Below are 22,012 nucleotides of genomic sequence, written 5' to 3'. Positions count from 1 at the left end.
TTGAGGGACAGAGCCCTAAGCCTTGAGTTCATCCCCCTCCCATTAACCTCTCAGGTCTCTTCTTTCCCTCCCACTTGTGTCCTTTGACAAAATACTTTAAAAAAATTTAATCTCTCTGCCCCAGGCAGAAAGAACAGAATGCAAAGGTCCTGTCTAGAGAAAGACTGGGACACATTTCAGTTGAGAAATGGTTCAGCTTGAATAGAGTTGAGAGATCAAAAAGGAAAAGGAAGATCAAAAAGGAAGTCAGAGAGGGCAGCAGGATGAAGAACAAGCAGAACTTCACATTCTAACATTTGACATTGCATTCATTTCGAGGTCTGTGGCATACTAAGATCTTATACACTGGGGCCATTTAAACAACAGAACTTTATTTTCTCACCGTTCTGGAACTTGGGATGTCCAAGATAAAGGTGGCTTTCGGGTTGCTTTCTCCTGAGGCTTCTCTCTCTGGTTTGTAGATGGGCACCTTCTTCCCTGTGGCCTCATATGGTCTTGTGTCCTAATCTCGTCTCATAAGCAAAACCCATATGATCTCATATTACCAGAACCATCTCTTTGAAAACACAGTTAGAGCTTCAACATATACATTTGGGGAGGAGCACAACCCACCCCACAACAGGGATATAATTATGAAAAAAAATCTGGAAGGGGGATACAGGCCAAACAATAATCAAAGTAAGTGACATAGACTTTTAGAAGGTGATAAGTGCTTTGGAAAAAAGAAAAAGAATAGGGAAGGATGGGGAAGATTAAGAATGTGAGCTGTATGGGAGAATGTGGGAATGGGATAGACGGAAAGAGGAAAATCTGCATAGTTTCTTCCTCCATTTTGTGTGTGAATATACTAGAGATAGAACGCAGGGCTTCAGGCTTGCTACCACTTGAGCCATAACTCTTATCTATATTTTTCCCTGGGTTAATTTCAAGGGAGGGTCTCACTTTCTGGCCAGACAGGGCTGTGATCTTCTTTGTGCTGCCCCACATTGCTATTGGTAACAGGTATGCATCACTACAGGCAGCCATTTTGCTTTTTTTGTAGCTGGGAGTCAGGAATGTGTGTGTGTGTCTGTGTGTCTGTGTGTGTGAGTGTGTGTGTGTTTATAAGTCAGAGGAAAGGCATAGAGCACAGGGACATATGTGGAACCAGTAACTTACAGATGGCAGGAGCAATGGGAAGGAGTGAGGTCAATACTGCCTAGTAAGCCTTCTTCGTTTCTCTCTCTCTCTCTTTTTTTTTTTTTTCCTGTCTGGTCATGGGCCTGAACTCTGGGCCTGGGCGCTGTCCCTCAGCTCTTCAGCTCAAGGCTAGTGCTCTACCACTTGAGCTAAAGCACCACTTCCGGCATTTTTCTTTTTGCTTATGTGGTGCTGAGGAATCGAACCCAGGGCCTCAGGCATGCAAGGCAAGCGCTCTACCACTGAGCCACCTTCCCAGCCCCTTCTTCGTTTCTCTAGTCTATGTCATCTCCCATTTTCTACATGGCCAGTTTCACACTTTTTCCTCCCTATTCACAATTTCTACCACCCTTAAGAAACATGAACACATACTACTATCACCTATACCACCATCACCATCATCAATTGAGCACCAGATCTCAACTTATTTTGAATCTTGCCCCCACCCCTGGTCAGCTTAGCAGCTTCAAACATTTCTTTTCTTTCTTCTTTCCATCATCATTTATATATGCTCAGACTCTCATATGTTCATAACAATTATCCTTGACCCCACTCTTTTCTCCAGCTATCATTCCTTTTGTCTTCATTAGTAAACATCTCCAACAAGGTGTTGATTTCTACTGCCTCAGTTTCCCCATTCATTTCTCAATCCACTTTTAATCTATGTTGTGGGCTGGGAAGGTGGCTCAGTGTAAAGTGCTTGCTTTGCATGCCTGAGGTCTTGGATTCGATTCCTCAGAACCACATTAGCAGAAAAACCCAGAAGTGGCCCTGTGGCTCAAGTGGTAGAGTGCTAGCCTTGAGCTGAAGAGCTCAGGGACAGCGCTCAGGCCCAGAGTTCAGGCCCCATGATCAACAACAAAAAAAGAAAAGAAAAAAAAATCTATATTGAATACCACTAGTCTCGCTAGTAGGACAATTGCTTAAGCCTGGAAGTTTGAGACCTGGGCAACATAGCAAGACTGACTTTTTTGTTTTGAGACTGCATCTTGCTATGTATCTTGGGCTGGCTAAAAGTCACTATGAAGCCCAGATTGTCTCAAACTCTCAATCTTCCTGCCTGTGCCTCTGGTACTAGGACAACAGGCTTGTGCCAGACACTGGTGACTCATGCCCATCACCCTAGCTATTTAGAGGCTGAAATCTGAGGATCATAGTTCAAAGCCAGCCTAGTCAGGAAAGTCCATGGGACTATCTCCAATTAACCACCAAAAAACCTGAAAATGGAGCTGTGGCTCAAGTGGTAGAGCACTAGCCTTGAAGAAAAAAGCTCAGGGACAGTATCTAGGCCATGAGTTCAAGACCTGGTATTCACACACACACACACACACACACACAGAATAGCAAATTAATAAAAATTTCAAAGGGAAAACAATGACTACTTAATACAAATAGTTTTGATTTTGGAAAGGGACTCCACAGATTACTATTTGACAATCACTGTAGATGAATCTGACTACACTCATAAACTTGTGAAATAGAGCCACATTCTCTGAAGGATGAATAGTAAGCAAAAAAAGTGGGGTTCTGTTAACAGAGAAAAGGAACAGAATCAGTGATGATAGCCAAGCAAATGTAGTCATTGAGGAAGAAAAAAAACCCGAATCATTGGGTGTAATTAAGAAGAAAATAGCAGTGGCTGGGAAGGTGGCTCAGTTGTAGAGCGCTTGTCTTGTATGCATGAGGCCCTGGGTTCGATTCCTCAGCACCACATAAGCAAAAACAAAAAAGCCGGAAGTGGCACTGTGGCTCAAGTGGTAGAGCGCTAGCCTTGAGCTGAAGAGCTGAGGGACAGTGCCCAGGCCCAGAGTTCAGGCCCCACAACTGGACCCAAAAAAAATAAAAACAAAAAGAAGAAGAAAATAGCATAATGGGATATTCAACCATGATGTAAATTTTTTTGTGTCAGCCCTGGGACTTGAACTCAGGGCCTAGGCACTGTCCCTGAGCTTTGTAACTCAAGGCTAGTGTTCTACCACAGGAGCCACAACTCCACTTCTGGTTTCTTTTAGTAATTAATTGGAGATAAGAGTCTGGGGAACTTTCCTGCCAGGCGAGTTTCATACTCCAATCCTCAGATCTCAGACTCCTGAGTAGCTAGGATTACAGGTATTAGCTACCAGCACCCGTCTAGAATTTTGAATTCTACATTCAAAATGATTACAAGGCATAAGATGTAACTCAGTGGGTGGCTGTGTGGAGATAAAGGTCTCTGGAAGTAAGAGATTTAGGGATAGAATGTCTAGGGTGATGGGTGAATTAACCATATGGATACCATAGTCCTCCAGAATGGTGGCAGCAGGGCTTTCCAAAGAGAACGAGACTATGTAAGGGCCAGTTGTTAGCCAAATAAGTTCAACTGGTGTTAGATTAAATTAGACTTTGCCAGAAAACCACGCAGACATGCAGGTACAGAGAACAAAGAAAGGTTTATTGCCAGGAAAGGGGCCGGCAAGACCCCTTCTCTCAAGGGAGAAGTGAGAAGAAGCACTGGCTATTGTCTGAGGTGACCTATATAACATAGGAAGTTTAGGAGGGGCTAGAAGGGGCTAGGAGGCAGAGACCCTGGTCTGGATGTACGGGCCAAGGGCTTCATCATGGTGGACTAGGTTTTATGGTTGCTGTCCAAATAGTAGATAAAGGTCCTGCAACTGCCCAGACCTGAAGGTCACTCTAAGGGGCTCTTGCTGCCTTATATGGTGGTAGCTGCCCAGAGAAGTGCCATCCTAAGGTAAAGGGGGTTGGAAGTTGATTATTTCCTGCCTTTACTACATGGGTCTAGTGTTGCCTAGGAGGGCAGCATGCTAAGCTGTGGAGAAGGGAAGGAGTGGACTAAGCTATGAGGCGGATCAAGCTAATTTGGTGGCACACATCTCTACTCTCATCAGTTAGTATGTGGAGGCAGGAGGATTGTTTGAGACCAGCTTGAGTTGCATTACATAGAAAGACCTGTCTCAAAGAAAAAGGAAAAATTAGATTTCCAATAAAATAAAGAGGTAGTAAAAATACTTCAAAAGGGTATTGGGATGCAATGATGGTTGATAGCTATGGAAGGGCCATTCCACAAAAGTCCGAATGAAAACATTTTGGTTGCTGAGAGAAGAGTGGAACTTTGAGTAACAAGAGAAGCAGAACGTTAGAAAAAACATACAAGTCAGGCACCAGTGATTCATGTCTTATAATTTTTGCTCCTCAGGCAGCTGAGATCTGAGGATTGACGTTCAAAGATAACCCTGGCAGAAAAGTCCATGAGACTATCTCCAAGAAACCAGCACGAAGACAAGACAAACAAACAAAACACACTGGAAGTAGAAATGTGGCTCCTGTCAAGAGTATCAGCCTTGAGCAGAAAAGTCAAGAGAGAACACAAAGTGTTTTGAGTTCAAGCCTCAGTACCAGAATAAAAATAAAATAGATACTTGGGAGGTGGGAGAGCAGGTAATATACAACTAAAGGTTTGTACTCCCCTGCAATGAGTCCTGACAACCTTTGAGAGGAACAGATTTGGGCTCAAGAATTCACAGAAGGTCTGTAAAAAACAAAAGGCCAAGGAATTATGTCCTGTGAATAGTGGGGATAGAATGGGATGAAGGTGAGTTGCCGGTCTTGTTCTTTGTAGGACAATAGGACACTTCACACAGCTATTTCAGTGGGAACTGAACCATGGTTCATGTGCAAATCCAGACCTTAATAAAACTGGTACTCAGAAATGGAGCTATGACTCAAGTGGTTGAGCACCAGCATTAAGTGGAAAAATCAAGTGAAGGTGCTAGGCCCTGAGTTTAAGGCCCAGTACTGGCACACCAAAATAATGAGTTACAAAAAACCTGGACTCAAGACTCACTTTCTCTCCCTCTCCCTCTTCCTCTCCCCATACTCCCCCTCCCCCACTCCATTTGAGACAGTCTAGAGCCATAGCTCAGGCTATGAAATGAGACAGCTCTAGTTTGTAGCAGGCTCATCTAATTATTTAAAAAAATAGAGGCTCTTTTTGAACCCCAGTACTGCAAATAACAGAAATTCTGTAGTGGCTTCTTCCAGAGTATTCAGTTAGTACAAATTACATTTTTTCTTTTTAGCCACTGACACCCGGCTAACAAATTACTCTTAAGGGTTATAGACACACACAAAAAATTTAGTTTATAAGCTGGAAATCTGGCTTAGTGGTAGAGTGCTTGCCTACCTTGCATAAAGCCCTGGGTTTGATTCCTCATGGCTCAAGTGGTACAGTGCTAGTCTTGAGCAAAAGAAGCCAAGAGACAGTGCCCAGAGCCTAAATTCAAGTCCCAGGACTGGCAAAAAAATTAAGTAATTTTTTTTATAAACTTAAAAGACAGCCAACAAGGATTTGCTACTTATACCTAAATAATCTTTAAAGGTGAAATCTGAAGAAAGTCTCTTTTTTTTGGGGGGGGGGCAGTTGTGGGGCCTGAACTCTGGGCCTGGGCGCTGTCCCTCAGCTCTTCAGCTCAAGGCTAGCACTCTACCACTTGAGCCACAGCGCCACTTCCGACTTTTTCCTTTTTGCTTATGTGGTACTGAGGAATTGAACCCAGGGCCTCAGGCATGCAGGGCAAGCGCTCTACCACTGAGCCACCTTCCCAGCCCCAGGTCTCATTTTTTTAAGGCAATATGGCTGTTGGGGCCAGCCTTGTCTAAAATTATACAGGCTGGCAGACTAGAGGTAATAGCATGGTTTGGGTGGCTAGTGGTTACATTGTTAAAGAAGTCTTGTCTTCCTATTTGCAAAGCCTTGCTAATATTGTAGCCACAAAAGAGTGAAACTCAAGCCGGGTGCAGGAGGCTCATGCCTGTAAGCCTAGCTACCCAGGAGGCTGAGATCTGAGGATCACAGTTCAAAGCCAACCTGGGCAGGAAAGTCTGTGAGTTTCTTATCTCCAATAAAAGCCACTAGAAAACCAGAAGTGGTGCTCTGGCTCAAGCGGTAGAGTGCTCACCTTGAGCTGAAGAGACAGCACTCAAGCCCAAAGTTCAAGCCCCACGACTGACCAAAAAAAAGGAGTGAAACTCATTGGTTCTTTTTGTGTGCATGTGTTCTGCTACTGACACTTGAACTTTGGGCCTCATGCATTTGCTCAGGTTTTGTGCTCATAGTTTGCATCTACCATTTGAGCCAGGGCCTCCAGTCTGGCATTTCACTGGTTAACTAGAGATGAGACTTCCTTGGACTTTTCTGCTTGGCTGGCTTCAAACTGCCATCCTCAGATCTCAGGTACTTGAGTGGCTGGGATTACAGGTGTGAGCCACCAGCATTATAATCACAAGGGGATAGGCAATCATGAGTGCTACATCCCTGCTGAAAATATACCATTCAGCCAGCTCGAGCACTCAACTTACATGTACCACCACTTGCCATATGTATTTTGGTGACATAATCACTTATAACTTAGTTTTACAAGTTAATTATGTTTTATTTGTGAATTAAATACAAAGTCTTGTTTGGGTACATATAACCAGATTAAGTTAGAATTAGCATCTTAAAACATAGTAGCTTCTGTATTTTGTTGTTTGTTTTGCTGCTAAGGAATGAACCTAGAGCCCTGCTCGTGCTAAGCACATACTCTACCACTGAACTATACTATCAACCTGTAGTTTAAGTGGTTTTCTTTTTTTTTGGGGGGGGGGGAGGTCTGGTCATGGGGCCTGAACTCTGGGCCTGGGCGCTGTCCTTCAGCTCTTCAGCTCAAGGCTAGCGCTCTACCACTTGAGCTACAGCGCCACTTCTGGCTTTTTTTTTCTTCGTATGTGGTGCTGAGGAATCAAACCCAGAGCCTCATGCATGCAAGGCAAGCACTCTACCACTGAGCCACCTTCCCAGCCCAGTTTAAGTGGTTTAAGGGTTGGATTCCATTTCTTTTATAAAGCTATTGAATATACATATTATAATATATATATATATACATATTTTATATTGCCTAAATGCCAATATTTAAAATGTGTTTTAGCTAGGTGCCTGTGGCTCAAATCTATAACCCTAGCTACTGAGGATCTAAGATCTGGAAGTACAGTTCAAAGCCAGCCTGGGCAGGAAAGGCTGTAAGACTCTTACCTCTAATTAACCAGCAAAAAAGCTAGAAGTGGAGCAGTGGCTCAAGTGGTAAAGTGCTAGCCTAGAGAAAAAGTTCACGGGCTGGGAAGGTGGCTCAGTGGTAGAGCGCTTACCTTGCATGCCTGAGGCCCTGGGTTCGATTCCTCAGCACCACATAAGCGAAAAGAAAAAAGCTGGAAGTGGCGCTGTGGCTCAAGTGGTAGAGCGCTAGCCTTGAGCTGAAGAGCTGAGGGACAGTGCCCAGGCCCAGAGTTCAAGCCCCACGACCGGACCCAAAAAAAATAAAAAAAGAGAGAGAGAGAAAAAGTTCAGGGACAGTGCTCAGGCCCTGAGTTCAAACCTCAGGACCAGCACCAAAAAATGTGTTTTAGCTGGTTACTGGTGGCTCAAACTGCCATGTTATGATGATGGTAGTTTGTAGCCAGCCTGGGCAGACTCTTATCTCTAACAGCAAAATGCTAGACTGGAAGCACCAGCCATGATCAAAAAAGCCAAGTGAGAATATGAGGCACTGAGTTCAAGCCACAGTACCAGCACACACACACACACACACACACACACACACACACACACACACACACACACACACACACGAGTTGGGTGTGGTGGAGCACACCTTTAATCTCAATACTTGGAAGTCTGAGGCAGAAGGATTTCAACTTCAAGCCAAGCATGAACTATACAATGAGACTCTGTCCTTGAAAATGTGTGTTTCAGGGCTGGGAAGGTGGCTTAGTGGTAGAGCGCTTGCCTTGCATGCCTGAGGCCCTGGGTTTGATTCCTCAGCACCACATTAGCAAAAAGAAAAGAAGCCAGAAGTGGCACTGTGGCTCAAGTGGTAGAGCGCTAGCCTTGAGCTGAAGAGCTGAGGGACAGCGCCCAGGCCCAGAGTTCAGGCCCCACGACTGGACCCTCCCCCCACCCCAAAAAAAGTGTGTTTCATGGAGTTATACATAAAACTTCAATGTTTACATAATCACCTGTATATAAACAATACGGAGGCTACAAAAGATAATATTGCCCAGTGTCACACACAGCTAAGAAGTGTCAACTCACATCTAAATGCCTCTCATCCACGGTCTTATCCACCACACTGCGTCCTGCCATGCACATTTACAAAACAATACTTACAACTGGATTATAGGGCCTGTCACTTTTGAAGTATAAAATCACATAGGCTGAAGTGGAGTATAATTATATGCAAGCTACCTCTTAAGTATGTGTTACTGCAGGATCTCCCTGCCAGGGCTTACTCATCCCTGTCAGTGAACTTGTCTGTGCTTTTCTGAAACATTTCCAGGTGTGCTGTGGTACCCATGCTGACTTTGAAAACATGGTCTTTTCAAGTATATTAGTTCAGTCTGATTGCTATGTTGGCCCATGAGGAAAATACATAAGTAGGTAAGTGTCATTTGTCCTATATCTCCCATGCTTACTGAAATTTTAGTGTTCTTCTGCATGCTTCATTCATGGGATGTCCCCAAAGTCTTAGTGCTGTTTGTTTTTTGGTGACAGTCCTGAAGTTTGAACTCAGAGCCTAGGCACTGTCCACGAGTTTTCTGCTCAAGACTGGTGTTCTACTACTTGAGCCACAGCTTTTTTGGTGGTCAAATTGCGATAAAAGTCTCATGCAGGGCTGGGAAGGTAGTTTAGTGGTAGAGTGCTTGCCTTGCATGCATGAAGCCCTGGGTTCAATTCCTCAATACCACATAAGCAGAAAAAGCCAGAAGTGGCATTGTGGCTCAAGTGGTAGAGTGCTAGCCTTGAGCAAAAGAAGCTCAGGAACAGTGCCCAGGCCCTGAATTCAAGCCTCAGGACTGGCAAAAGAAATATGTATTGTATCAAGCACCTATCAGATTACTAGATCAAAAATTCCCGATTAGCCTGTGGGCCTAGCATTTATGAGAGGAGTCAAGGAGCATAACATGAAGGGCAGGACCATAGGGAGTAAAGACTCTGGAAAGAACAAAGTGAAAAAGGAAGATAGTACATGACTACTCAGGCCATAAGGTGGGACCTCCTTAAATAACCACTTAGAGATTGCCTTGTTACATTTAGTAAATGCTGAGAATGTAGATAATGGCAAAAGTCATTGGGATTTGACGTATGACAAAATGAGAGTGATGTGCACAAATGCATGTGACAATAGAGCGAGGTCCCAGAACATGAATTCAGATGTACAGCCTAGAAACCCTCTACAGAGGGCTGAGTAAGATATAAGTTGAAATTGAGAGGTTGCCTCAGCCACCATTTGGTTACAGAGTCATTAGATAATATAGGCTACCCTTGATTTGTTCCCTTTGGTATGTTGAGACAAGTTTTGCTATACAGTCTAGGCTGGCCTGGAACCCATGATCTTACTGCTTCAGTTCCCTCTATCCAAAGTGCTGGGATTACAGGCTTGTGCCACTATATCTAGCTGGCTTTCTCCCCCCCCCCTCCCCGGCTTCTCTGGTACTGGGGATTGAACCTAGGATGTTGCACTTGCTAGGCAAGCACTTGCTCTGGAACTACATTCCAGCCCTGGCTTTATTTTCTTACAGCAGTTTGAGGTTTATGGCAAAACTGAGGTGAAGATATAAAGATAGCTAGGCCCACACACACACACACACACACACACACACATGTGCACGCATGCACCAGTACTGGGATTTTGAACTCTGGACCTCACAGTCTCACTTGTCTTTTTCTGCTCAAGGCTGGCAAACTACCACCTGAGCTACAAGTCCATTTCTGGCTTTTTTCTGGTTAATTGGAGATAAGAGTCTGGGATTTGTCTGTTCAAGATGGCTTCAAATTGTAATCCTCAGATCTCAGTCTCCTGAGAAGCTAGGATTACAGGCATGAAACACCAAATGCTCAGCAAGTCTCACATTCTTCACATTATATACTAAAGGACATCTATATTCTGGTAAGTTTACACACATGTATTGTTTCTTCTATTCAGGCCACCCTATGAATGAAGGTTTTTCCAGATGAAGGAGCTGAGCTCAGAGAAGTTACACAACTTAGCCTAGTTTTCATAGGTTATAACTCTACTTCCTCCAGAATCCACACTGACTGCTTCACAGGTTTCATTACATAGTCATTTTATAAGGTCACAAAGAATTCCTGGGTTTTCTTTCTTTTCACTGAATAGAACACTTAAGACCCTCTTTCTTGCCTTGGTCTACTTTCTCTATCATGGTGACTAGAAAGACTTGTGTTACAGTGTTGAAAGCTAACAGGTGCAAAAGAGTGCAGGTGTCCTGGTTGCCACAGAGTAAATGACAACCATTCTTGGCTCTACTCACAAGCTTACAAAGTCATAGGCCCCTATTGGCCACCCCCAGGCCACCCTTTAAATAATAAAACAGAATCACTCATGTAGTGGTGACACCTGACAGGCAATGTAGTAAGTGTTCTTGCCTAAGTGACAATTTTGTAATTTTGCTTAATTAATGGGGGTCACAATATGGAAAAGCTGAAGAAAATACTGGAATATTTCCACTGTGATGGCAGGAGAATATCTAGTCCTAAGGCCTTAAACAGGAATTTCTGGCCAGGCCTGCAATGGATTCATTCAAGTCCAGCAACCACATTATACACATGAGTGCATTTCAAGGTCCAGGAAAAAGAAAGGATTTGCCTGAGGTCATGCCAGCTAACTAGTGCGGCGAAGGAAATGGGTTCCTATTTTTACAAAAAGTACTCCAGGTCATTCAAAATAGTCTATTCTCTGCTCTGCCACCAAATGACTTCAATAATGATTCCTGTTCCTCATTTTCCCCCCAAAATAAGCTGTGGCAAGAAAGAGCAAGAAAAGAGCTCTGGGGAAAGGCTACCAGTTAAATACCAGCAATGTGACATGTGTGCAACGTGAGGGGTCCAGCGTTTCATAACCTTTCTGACTGGATTGAACATGTGTCTGGATATAAGTGAAAGAGAATACAGACTACATCTCATTCTTCTTTTTTTTTTTTTTTTGGTCCGGTCGTGGGCCTGAACTCTGGGCCTGGGCGCTGTTCCTCAGCTCCTCAGCTCAAGGCTAGCGCTCTACCACTTGAGCCACAGCGCCACTTCTGGCTTTTTTCTTTTTGCTTATGTGGTGCTGAGGGATTGAACCCAGGGTCTCAGGCATGCAAGGCAAGCACTCTACCACTGAGCCACCTTCCCAGCCCATATTTCTTTTTTTTTTGTAGGTGGTGGGGCCTGAACTCTGGGCCTGGGCGCTGTCCCTCAGCTCTTCAGCTCAAGGCTAGCACTCTACCACTTGAGCCACAGCGCCACTTCCAGCTTTTTTCTTTTTGCTTATGTGGTGCTGAGGGATTGAACCCAGGGCCTCATGCATGCAAGGCAAGCGCTCTACCACTGAGCCACCTTCCCAGCCCCATCTCATTATTCTTCAACAGGGTTTGTGCTACATCTGCCAGTGCCTAGTCCTTGTTTCAAGGTAACAGGAGAACCAGGCATCATTCCTCACTGAAACTAACCTCTGATCATAGATGGGATTCTTATATACAAATGCTATGAGCAATTGGCTCTCATTGGGTCTTTTTTTTGCCAGTCCTGGGGCTTGAACTCAGGGCTTGGGCTCTGTCCCTGAGCTTCTCTGTGCTCAAGGCCAGTGCTGTACCACTTGAGCCACCATGCTAATTCTAAGCTTTTTTCTGTTTATATGCTACTGAGGAATAGGACCCAGGGTTTCATGAGTGCTAGGCAAGCACTCTACTACTAAGCCACATTCCCAGCCCTCTCACTGGATCTGAACCTTAGGATTGTCATTGTCAGTGCCTAGGTGGGCTGTATCTTTCCTGGGTAGTGAACGTAGGCTTTCCACAAATGATACTATTCACTGCTCAATGATTACTTCTGAATGTTGGATTAGTGCATGGCACCAGGCACATTGGACATGTGCTGTCTTCTAACAAGTTGCCAGTCAAGTATGTGAAGCAGATAGTGGGTATTTTAAAGGTCAGTTCCAAGCATTCACATACAGTACCATAGCGATGGTTCAAAGGCTATGGATAATAAGGTGGATGAGAACAAACCTACCCTCTCCACCGAGAAAAGAACAGGCCAACAATGACAGATTATAACTGCTTCTGAAGAGCTGGAGGAGTGGTGGAATAGGAACTCTTAATGGGAGGATTGGGTTACTAAAGGCCATTATGACAGCAAGAATTTTCTGGAGGGGCTGGGAAGGTGGCTCAGTGGTAGAGCACTTGCCTTGCATGCTCGAGGCCCTGGGTTCGATTCCTCAGCACCACATAAGAAAAAAGCCGGAAGTGGCGCTGTGGCTCAAGTGGTAGAGTGCTAGCCTTGAGCTGAAGAGCTGAGGGACAGCGCCCAGGCCCCAGGACCGGACCCCCCCCCCCCCAAAAAAAAAGAATTTTCTGGAATGTCACCAATTAGGTTGAAGCAGTAAAAACCTCTTATAAACACACTTGCCTTCAGCTGGTAAATTAGATTAGCAGCCATCTATATATTTTCGGAGCTGTTTTTTTTTTTTTTTGGTCCTGGGGCTTGAACTCTGGGCCTGAACTCTTCAGCTTAAGGTAAGCACTCTTCTACTTGTGCCACAGTGCATCTTCCAGTTTTCTGGTGGTTAATTGAAGATAAGAGTTTCATAGCTTTTCCTGCCTGGGCTGGCTTTGAACCACGATCCTCAGATCTCAGCCTCCTGAGTAGCTAGGATTACAGGCGTGAGCCACTGGCACTCGGCTTAAGTTTTTTTTTTTTTTCTTGTAGTTAAAAAAAATTGTTATTATAGAAGTGATGCACAAGCTGGACTGGGGATCGTGGTTCAAAGTCAGCCTGGGCAGGAAAGTATGTGACACTCTTATCCCCAATTAACCAACACAAAACCAGAAGTGGCGCTGTGGCTCCAGTGGTAGAGCGCTTGCCTTGAGCTGAAGAGCACAGGGACAGTGCCCAAGCCCAGAGTTCAAGTCCCACGACTGACCAAAAAAAAAAAAAGGTTATGCACAGAGGGGTTAGAGTTACATAAGCCATTTCTTTTTGGACATGTCACCTCTTTTATTGTTCTCTCCCAATTTTTCTCCCCCACCCCCCAAGTTGTATAATTTATACCACTGCTACATTTGTTCACCCTTAGTCCCTCCATTTTTGTGGATTTAAACCCTCCCTCGCCCTCCAAAGAAAGATAATCAAGCAAACAAGATAAAAAGAAAAGAAAACAGCCCAGAGTTGGTGGCTCATGCCTGCAATCCTAGAAACTAGGAGGCTGAGATTTGAGGATTCTGGTTCGAAGCCTACTTGGTTAGGAAAGTCCATGAGACTCTTATCTCCAATAAATGACCCAAAACCAGAAAGTGGAGCTATGGCTAAAGTGGTATAGAATGCTAGCCTTGAGCAGAAAAACCCAGGAACATCACCCAGACCCTGAGTTCAAGCCCCATGACTGACCAAAAAAAAAAAAATCTCAAAACAGCAAGAAAGAAACCTCTTGTTTCCATTTCCTGGAGTTCATTTCCATTAATATTATTTTATACTATCAGATGCACATAGGCATTGTGACTTTGTATTCTTCTCTTAAGAGTGTCCTTGGGGCTGGGAAGATGGCTCAGTGGTAGAGTGCTTGTCATGCGTGAATGAGGCCCTGGGTTCAATTCCTCAGCACAACATAAATAAAAAACGCCAGAAGTGGCGCTGTGGCTCAAGTGGTAGAGCACTAGCCTTGAGCTGAAGAGCTGAGGGACAGTGCCCAGACCTAGAGTTCAAGCCCCACAACCAACCAAAAAAAAAAAAAAAAAGAGTATTCTGCTGGTAAAGCCAGGTCCTAAGGGTTGGATTAAGGACAAAGCAATTCCAGGAGGTTTACAATCACAATGTTTACCAAAGTTTTCCAGTGGTGCTGAAGCTTCCTTCCAAGTTAGTCTGCACTGTTGTCATTTCTTCTTACTTAAAAGACCTTCCTCAGAATCCTAAATAAACCCATCTTGATATTCAAAGACTTGAGATAGCGGAGTTTCCACGCCTCGCCTGAGGGTAAACTTTACCTGAAACCTTAACTGTATGGTTAATCCTATCTTTCTTTTAGTAATTTGTATTAAGTACCTCTGGGATAGACTTTGGGAATCTGTTTTCTGTAGTGTAGACTCCAAGTCATTCTTATCCTTAGGTAAATTTGGGGAGCTAATCCAGGCTTGGGCAATTCCTGTGAGTGCATTATCCCTAGGAGTTTGCAAGAAAGCCTACTGGTGCCTAAGGTGGAATCTGAAACACATATGACTATCTAGTACACAAGCAAGAATTTGAGGTCTAACAAAACAGATCTTTGAAAAAAGTACCCTATACTTTGCAATATTGCACATACTATTTACATAGCGACATTTAGGACTCCTAAGAGTGTAGGCCAAGGATTCTTGTCCTAGTTTTAGGGATGAGGAAATCCTGTCATAGCACAGCTTGTAATATTGTCAGACAGCAAGCAAATGGAAACACAACACAAAGGAAGATGACTACTTTTGCAAAAGTATATTTTCTTTCTTTTTTTTTTTTTTTAATCGGTCATGGGGCCTGAACTCTGGGCCTGGGCCTGTCCCTCAGCTCTTCAGCTCAAGGCTAGCACTCTACCACTTGAGCCACAGTGCAAATTCTGTTTTTCTGGTGATTCATTGGAAATAAGAGTCTCTTGGTCTTTCTTGCCTAGCTTTGAACCTTGATCCTCGGATCTCAGCCTCCTAGGTAGCTAGGAGTACAGGTGTGAGCCACCAGCGCCCAGCCAAAAGTATACTTTCTAACACAGATATTATACAAGGTTTGAAGGAATTTGGAGCCCAAATTAGATACACTCTAAAGAAAAAAGGAGTCAAAAGCTTCTCCAAGCTAGGAAATATGTATGCATTTAGAAAATTATTTTCTACAGGGCTATATACTTTTTTTTTTTACACTGGGTCATCATGTGAGCTGTGCAAGTTACCTTTTCCACAACCATATACTGTACCACAAACCAGTCTGACCTGCAAGGGAAGTGCAAGGTTTGGTCATTTTGCAATACTCTGCTGCTTAACCAGTTTGTCTTTGCAAAAGCAACACATGGCTAGGTCAAGATGGAGATATCCTAATGAAGGGAGGGAGCTTATTAGGTGAGGTCTTGCCTTCCATCCAATCTGGGCCTATGTAGGGCTTATGATGCAATAGATATGAAAGATTCCATTTTATCAAATTGTATTAATGGCCTTTCTGGATCAGGCATTGTACTGGTAGCTGTGGGCTAGTTCTGAGGTATTCAGAGTTTAGGGAGGAGAGAAAGGAAGACATATAAACTAGTGATTACATAAGTAAGGAAGGATTAGAAAGCAGTTGAAGCAATGATCTACTGTAGTGTAATAGAGCAAGAATTAAAAGTTGTTCTGGAAGATTCTGAAGATTAATGTTTTAGGAAAGTAGCATTTGGTTAGAAAGTTGATTCCAAATTTTCTCACCACAAATATCTCCTTGTATGTGGAGTAATACATATACATGTTAATTAATTGAGATAGCCATTCCTCAATGTAGACATATTTCAAAACATCACGGTATATAACATAAACTCATTCCATTTTTCATTTGCCAATTAAAAATTAATTTTTAATCATCTCATAAAACATTCAAAACAAGTTTAGCCTTATACAATAAGGAAGTTGTTTGACTAAAAAAGGTAGCATGTGAGCTGGGAATGTAGCTTAGTAGTAGAGTGCTTACCTGGCATGCATGAAGCCCTGGGTTCGATTCCTCAGTACCACATACACAGAAAACCTCAGAAGTGGCACTGTGGCTCAACTGGTAGAGTGAGAGCCTTCAGAAAAAGAAGCTTAGGGACAGTGCCCAGGCCCTGAGTTCAAGCCCCAGGACTGGCAAAATAAAGGAGAATTTCCACTGAACCTTGAAAGGTATGTAGGTATTCCAAAGATAAATAAAGATTATATAGCGAAAAAATCTGTGAGGAAAGGTCTCAGAGGTCTAAGATTAAAAGATATCTAGTGGATTATTGCTTGGGGCAGGGCTGCTAGGGAGAATTCTTTGAGCCTTTTTATCTGTGGAGCAGGGACTTGTAACAATCACACCCAGTTCTCTGCACATCATTAAAATTAAATTTGTAGACTGTGTAATAATTTTTCAAGAGCTTTATGAAAATTATTGATTATATAGCTTTCTTGGTGTATACAATTCAGGCTGGCCTGGACCACTCAATCTTCCTTTGTCAACTTCGTGAGTGCTGGAATTGTAGGGGTGTATCATCTTCCCTTTCCTTCCCAGGAGTATTTCGAGCAACCTATCCTGGGTAAGCTTTGCTGGGCTCTACTAGCATGTACAGATTGCTAGTTTATTTGGATCAGAGTTTTGGATACATCGGAAGATTATTGCAGAGATCGCATGCTGAGGGGTTGTAGAGTCAAGTGGGACTGAACCTTGTTTAGTTTCATTTTGAGATAAGGTTTTTCTATGTAGCTCAAGCTGGCCTCCAATTCAGGATCTTCCTACCTCTGCCTCCTAAAGAAGTACAAGCATAAACCAATATACTTGACTTGAAAAGTTTTCAGTAGAACAACACAGTCATATATACATCTTAGACTGACCCCTCTGGCTGTTGTGAGGGGCTTTGTTCAGTTAGAGCAAAAAGTCATGGGCTTAAACCGAGTCCGTAGGGCTGGAACAGGATGGATGATCCTAAGTCAGGTCTTAGAAGCAGAAGCAACTAGAGTTGGGTGCTCACTGGGTGCCTGTGAGGTAGGGAAAGGGCTTGAGACATTTCAGGCAACAAGGGTAACTGCCAAACAAGTGCAGTGAGAGATGAATGATGTGTGACCGTATCCAATCCCCTCAAAGTGGTGGTGGCTGGGGAGGAGCATATCAGAAGACAGAGATGAAAGAAGTTTGGAGAGTGGAAGAAATCCCAAGAGGCCAGGTGGCAACTCTGAAGCCCCGCCCCCGCCCTGGGCACGCCCTCGGCCCCGCCTTCTCTCCTCTTCCCGCCCTCTAACCCCTCTTAGCCAGTTGCGACTCATCCTCGAGGGCGGGGAGAAGTGGCATTTGAGTCCTCCCGTATCCCAGCAGGCAGTGCAGTCTGGAGAAGCTGACAAAGGAGCGGGGGAGCAGTCGCAGCTGCTATCCGAGAAGCCAGTGTTGCCGAGGTGAGAGTCCCCCACTGTCCCGTCACCCACTTCCTCTGACTTGTACAAAACGTGGAAGTTACGTGGCGGAGAGCCCCCGCGGAGGGAATGACCCATGCCCAAAGCCGGAGCTTGGCTCGATGATTGACAGCGGGGGCTCCGCGACGCGGGGATGCGGGTGGGCGCTCGGGAGCAGGCACGGGGAGGGGGAGGGAGGTCATTTGTGCCGTCTCTGGCTGGCGATGGCCCGGCCGGTAGTACGGGCTCGGCTAGCTGTTGTGTGCTTTGCTCTTGCCAGGCGAAGGCAGACTCCGGAACGTCACGGTGTCTGCCTGGCGGAGTTCGGTGTTGCCCCGGGGACACGGCTCCCAGGGACAACTCTCGGGCGGACGTTGCGAGGAGGGCTGGGGTGGGAGGGAGATTGATTCCCTGCCCCGGGTGTCACTGTTCTCACCCTTTGTCCAATCCAGCCGGTCCCCTCGAGTGAGCAACTGGAAGGAAATGGGGTGTGTGTGTGTGTCGATGGGGGGGGGGGGGAGGGAGCTGCAGCCAGGAGTCCCGGGATAGCTTAGCTCAGCTCACTTTGCCTGGAGGGAGATGAAAGAGAGGGGGTGAGAGGCTGGGGAGAAGGGTGATCGCCTTTTTGGAATAAAAGGGGGACACAGGGGGAACATGACCTGTATCCTTCCCTCCTTCCCTGGACCTCCACTCGGATTCTGATGGTTGCACCAGCTGCTAGGCTGTAAACAGGCTCACATGACCGGTTTCACACGGAGCCCGCCGGGGTGGTAACTGGGCTCGCTACGCTGGGCCTCAATCAGGTGGGGCTGATGTCTCAGTAAAGAAGCCTTTAATATTCCTTCCTGAAACATCAACCCTTCAGGTTCGGTGGTTTCCCCTTTGGGGACATAAACTGACATCTGTCCTCTTCAATTGAAGTAGCATTTCTGCCCCAGTACAATCGACCACTTTACTTTGGGGAACAAGGGAACAAATAGTAAGTGAAAACAGTCCCAGCCTTTTGACCTTTCAGGGAAATAAAAGGTCACAAAACCTGGCAATTTGGATTCTTCACATTCTGCCTAAAAAGTAGTCCTGTTCTTTCACAACTCGTTGTGTTCTTAAATGTGAATAACAGGCACAGGGGAAAGTCTACTTCTTCAGGCAAGGCAACACATGCGATTTAATACACAGTTGATGATGAAAATCTTGTCCACATACTTCCTGTAAGTATTGGGAAATCTCTTTGCCTATGAAATACCACATTCAGGAAATTGAGTAAGGGGTGAACACCAACTTCTAGATTACACATATATTTGATATAAAGCAGTGGGAAATTTGAAAAACAGGAAACAGGGCCAAATGTGTCTTTCTTTGTTCACATCTATATAACCAAACAGGATGTGAAATTAATCTGCTTTCTAAAGGTTTATAGAACTCTCAAAGCAACATTTACTGAAATACCAACATATTTGAAAGTTTAGAATTTCCCAAATCTGTGAGAGCTAATTGTGATACATGCCTATACATGTAATATGGCGCTAAATATAAAAGACAGAAAGTATAAAGTAACCTTTTTTTGTTATGGGGCTTGAACTCAGGGCCTGGGCATTCTCCCTAAAACCACTTTGATCTCAAGGCTAGCACTCTAACTTTTGAGCCACGGTTCCACTTCTGGTTTTCTGGTGGTTTATTGGAGATAAGAGTCTCACAGACTTTTCCTGCCCAGGCAGACTTTGAACCACAATCCTTAGATCTCAATCTCCTGAGTAGCTAGGATTATAGGTGTGAGCCACTGGTGCCTGCTTAAAGTAACCTTGTATAGTCACACGTAAAGAACTTTTATTTTCTTTAGAAAATACAACAAATTGTACAGAAAACAATACGTTTTTCTTCCTTAAATTATTCCTGTATATTTTTCATCAATTTTATACTGTTTTCCCCAGAGTACATATATGTATTTAATTTATTTTAATTAATTAATTAATTTTTGTCGGTTGTGGGGCCTGAACTCTGGGCCTGGCACTGTCCCTCAGCTCTTCAGCTCAAGGCTGGGGCTCTACCATTTGAGCTATAGCGTCCGCTTCAGTCTTTCTCTGCTTATGTGGTGCTGAGGAATTGAACCCAGGGCCTCATGCATGCAAGGCAAGCGCTCTACCACTGAGCCACCTTCCCAGCCGCAGTACTTTTATATTTAACTCCATTTTCAGTAAATTTTTGGGGGAGAGGGGAATATTGGAATCTGAACTCAGGGCTTCACACTTCCAGGCAGACACTTTCCCTCAAGTCATGCCTCCAGCCTATAAACCTAAAATAAAAAGCTACCCCAGAAGTGGCGCGGTGGCTCAAGTGGTAGAGCAATAGCCTTGAGCTGAAGAGCTGAGGGAAAAGTGCCTAGGCCCAGAGTTCAAGCCCCGTGACCAACCAAAAATAAAAAATAAAAATAAAGCTACCCCATTCCTTACTAAACGTAATATTCTATTTTTTCTCTTATTTTTTATAAAAACATTTAAGATGGAAAATACAGATAAAATCTTTCCAAAAGGTAACAAACTTGATTGCTAGTGTTCCTGTGAATCTTATTTTGCCACCTTAGAGCATTTGGAAGACTCTTGCCCTACAAGAAATAGATTTAGGTGATTTACTCTTTGAAGCCTTCTATTTCCTCATCTGTACTATAAAGTTTTTTGTTTCTATCTCTAAGGGTTCCTGTACCTCTCAAATTCCCCAAAGGAGTGCAGTTTTTGATAGGATACTATTTTTGGACAAATACTAACTTGGTCAAATAAGCTAAGACATTGCTAACAACTAAAGAACATGCAGTAACAAGAGGTATCCAAGGTCACTATAGAAATAGGAATTGCATCCTGAAAAATTCTCATTAGATGAATTTGACCTACCGGTTGACCTGTACCTCTGTCTTCATCAGGAAATTGAAGATGGCCTCGGCTAAATCATACCTCCCAAATTAGAAATAACAGCTCCACTTGACTTTCTTGACCTTCAGGGCATAGTATAAACTCTACTTTCTTTCACTCATTCTGGCAAAGCAGGCTCTGTGATTTTTTAGTGATGAAGTTAGAACAAAAGGATGAGGTTTCTAGAAGGATCTCTCTTTGATGGTTCCTTGGTTAGACTACCAGAACCATTGTCTGCTGTTTAGCTCTTCAAGGTTCAAACTTTAGTTTTTGTCATACCCAAATAAATAGTGAGAAATGAAACTACCAAACAGACCAAGAGGCTCCTATGCAAGCCAAGACATCCTTTGCTCTTGGTTATATGGACACACTTAGAAAATTGCTCTCCAGGAGCTGGAGACCTTTTTCTAGGGTCCACATGGAATTACTTCTTCCAAACCTTGCAGTTGATTCAGCAAAATCACATGCTTAGTTTTTCATAAAACCACTTCCTTGATACCTTTGTACAACTATATTCTAGTCACCTGACTGAACTTTGGTCACCTCTAAAACATCTCAAATCTGTTTCTTCTCCATTCCATCTCCCTTAGACTAAGCTTTCATCATCTCTTCATTGTCAAAGTCATCCAACAGAGATGTTGCTGGTGGTTCTACAGTTTGAACTCTGGGTTGTCGGGCTTAACTCATCTGTCCCTGAGGTATTTTGCTTAAGGGTAGTGCTCTATCACTTTGAGCCACAACTCTTTGAGTGGCTAAATGGAGATAAGAGTCTCACAGGGACTTTTTTACCAGGGCCAAGTGATTGATCACACATATATATATATAAAATGTATGCTATATATAGTATATACATACATATATATACATACATACATACACACACACACACACACACACATATACATAAACAATAAACTGTAACTAGCCTCAGGTCAGATGTTGTGCTTGGGTCAATGGCCAGAATGCCTGCTTCCCATCTCTCCAGGTAGTTTCCTGTTTAAAACCATTCAGAAGTTACACACTGTAGCAGCAGCTCTCAAAGACTGTTGTACCTGAAAGTCACCAAGAGGGCTCATTAAAAACACAGATGGCTGGGCCCCAGTCCCAGAATTTCCGATTCAGTTGGTCTAGTGTGAAAACCAAAAATTGCCACTTGTAACAAGTTCCCAGGTGAAGCAGCTCCTGCTGCCCCCTTGAGAGCCATCCTCACAGGGACTCCAGCTGAAACCTCCAAATCAGGTTCTCTTTCCCATTGTGCTTTCAACTCCCTTCTTGCCACTCCTCCATACATGATGATAATTTCTAACCAAGTACAGTGCCAGCGCTCTCTGTATGTGTCCTTTCTATGCCTCAACACAAATTCTTTCTGGAATCTACCCCTCTGCTCCTGTCACAGAATCCTGTTTGATAGCGCACCCTGTCATGTTCCCAGAGTACTTTGTGTCTACTGGCATTTGAACACAGCATCTCATATCCTGCTAGGCTGAGGTATTGGAAGGGTGATATCTCATTGCCATCTTTTTTTTTTTTTTTTTTTTGTCGGTTGTGGGGCCTGAACTCTGGGCCTGGGCGCTGTCCCTCAGCTCTTCAACTCAAGGCTAGCGCTCTACCACTTGAGCTACAGCGCCACTTCCATCATTGTCATCTTTTTATCTTTATGTTGTCTACTAGCATGGAGCCTGGTACACATAATATACATATATAAAGAGCTGAATAAATGTTGACCAAGTTTGAGATTTTTTTTAAAC

The 22,012-nt window shown here is 44.0% G+C and overlaps 1 protein-coding gene across 2 annotated transcripts in view; it reads left to right on the top strand.

The window, feature by feature from the left end:
- Window positions 1–17,249: 17,249 nt before the first annotated feature.
- Window positions 17,250–22,012, top strand: part of Mospd1 (motile sperm domain containing 1) — a 29,293-nt gene continuing 24,530 nt past the window's right edge. For both annotated transcript variants that reach the window (XM_042697526.1, XM_042697527.1), the window contains exon 1: window positions 17,250–17,367. The gene's annotated coding sequence lies outside the window, so the exon portion shown is untranslated. The remainder of the gene's footprint in view (window positions 17,368–22,012) is intronic.

Source organism: Dipodomys spectabilis, unplaced genomic scaffold, assembly GCF_019054845.1.
Source record: "Dipodomys spectabilis isolate Male_0828 unplaced genomic scaffold, ASM1905484v1 ptg000221l, whole genome shotgun sequence".
Taxonomy (NCBI): domain Eukaryota; kingdom Metazoa; phylum Chordata; class Mammalia; order Rodentia; family Heteromyidae; genus Dipodomys; species Dipodomys spectabilis.
Note: the sequence above shows the minus strand (reverse complement) of the source record. Positions and strands in the feature narration are given on the sequence as shown.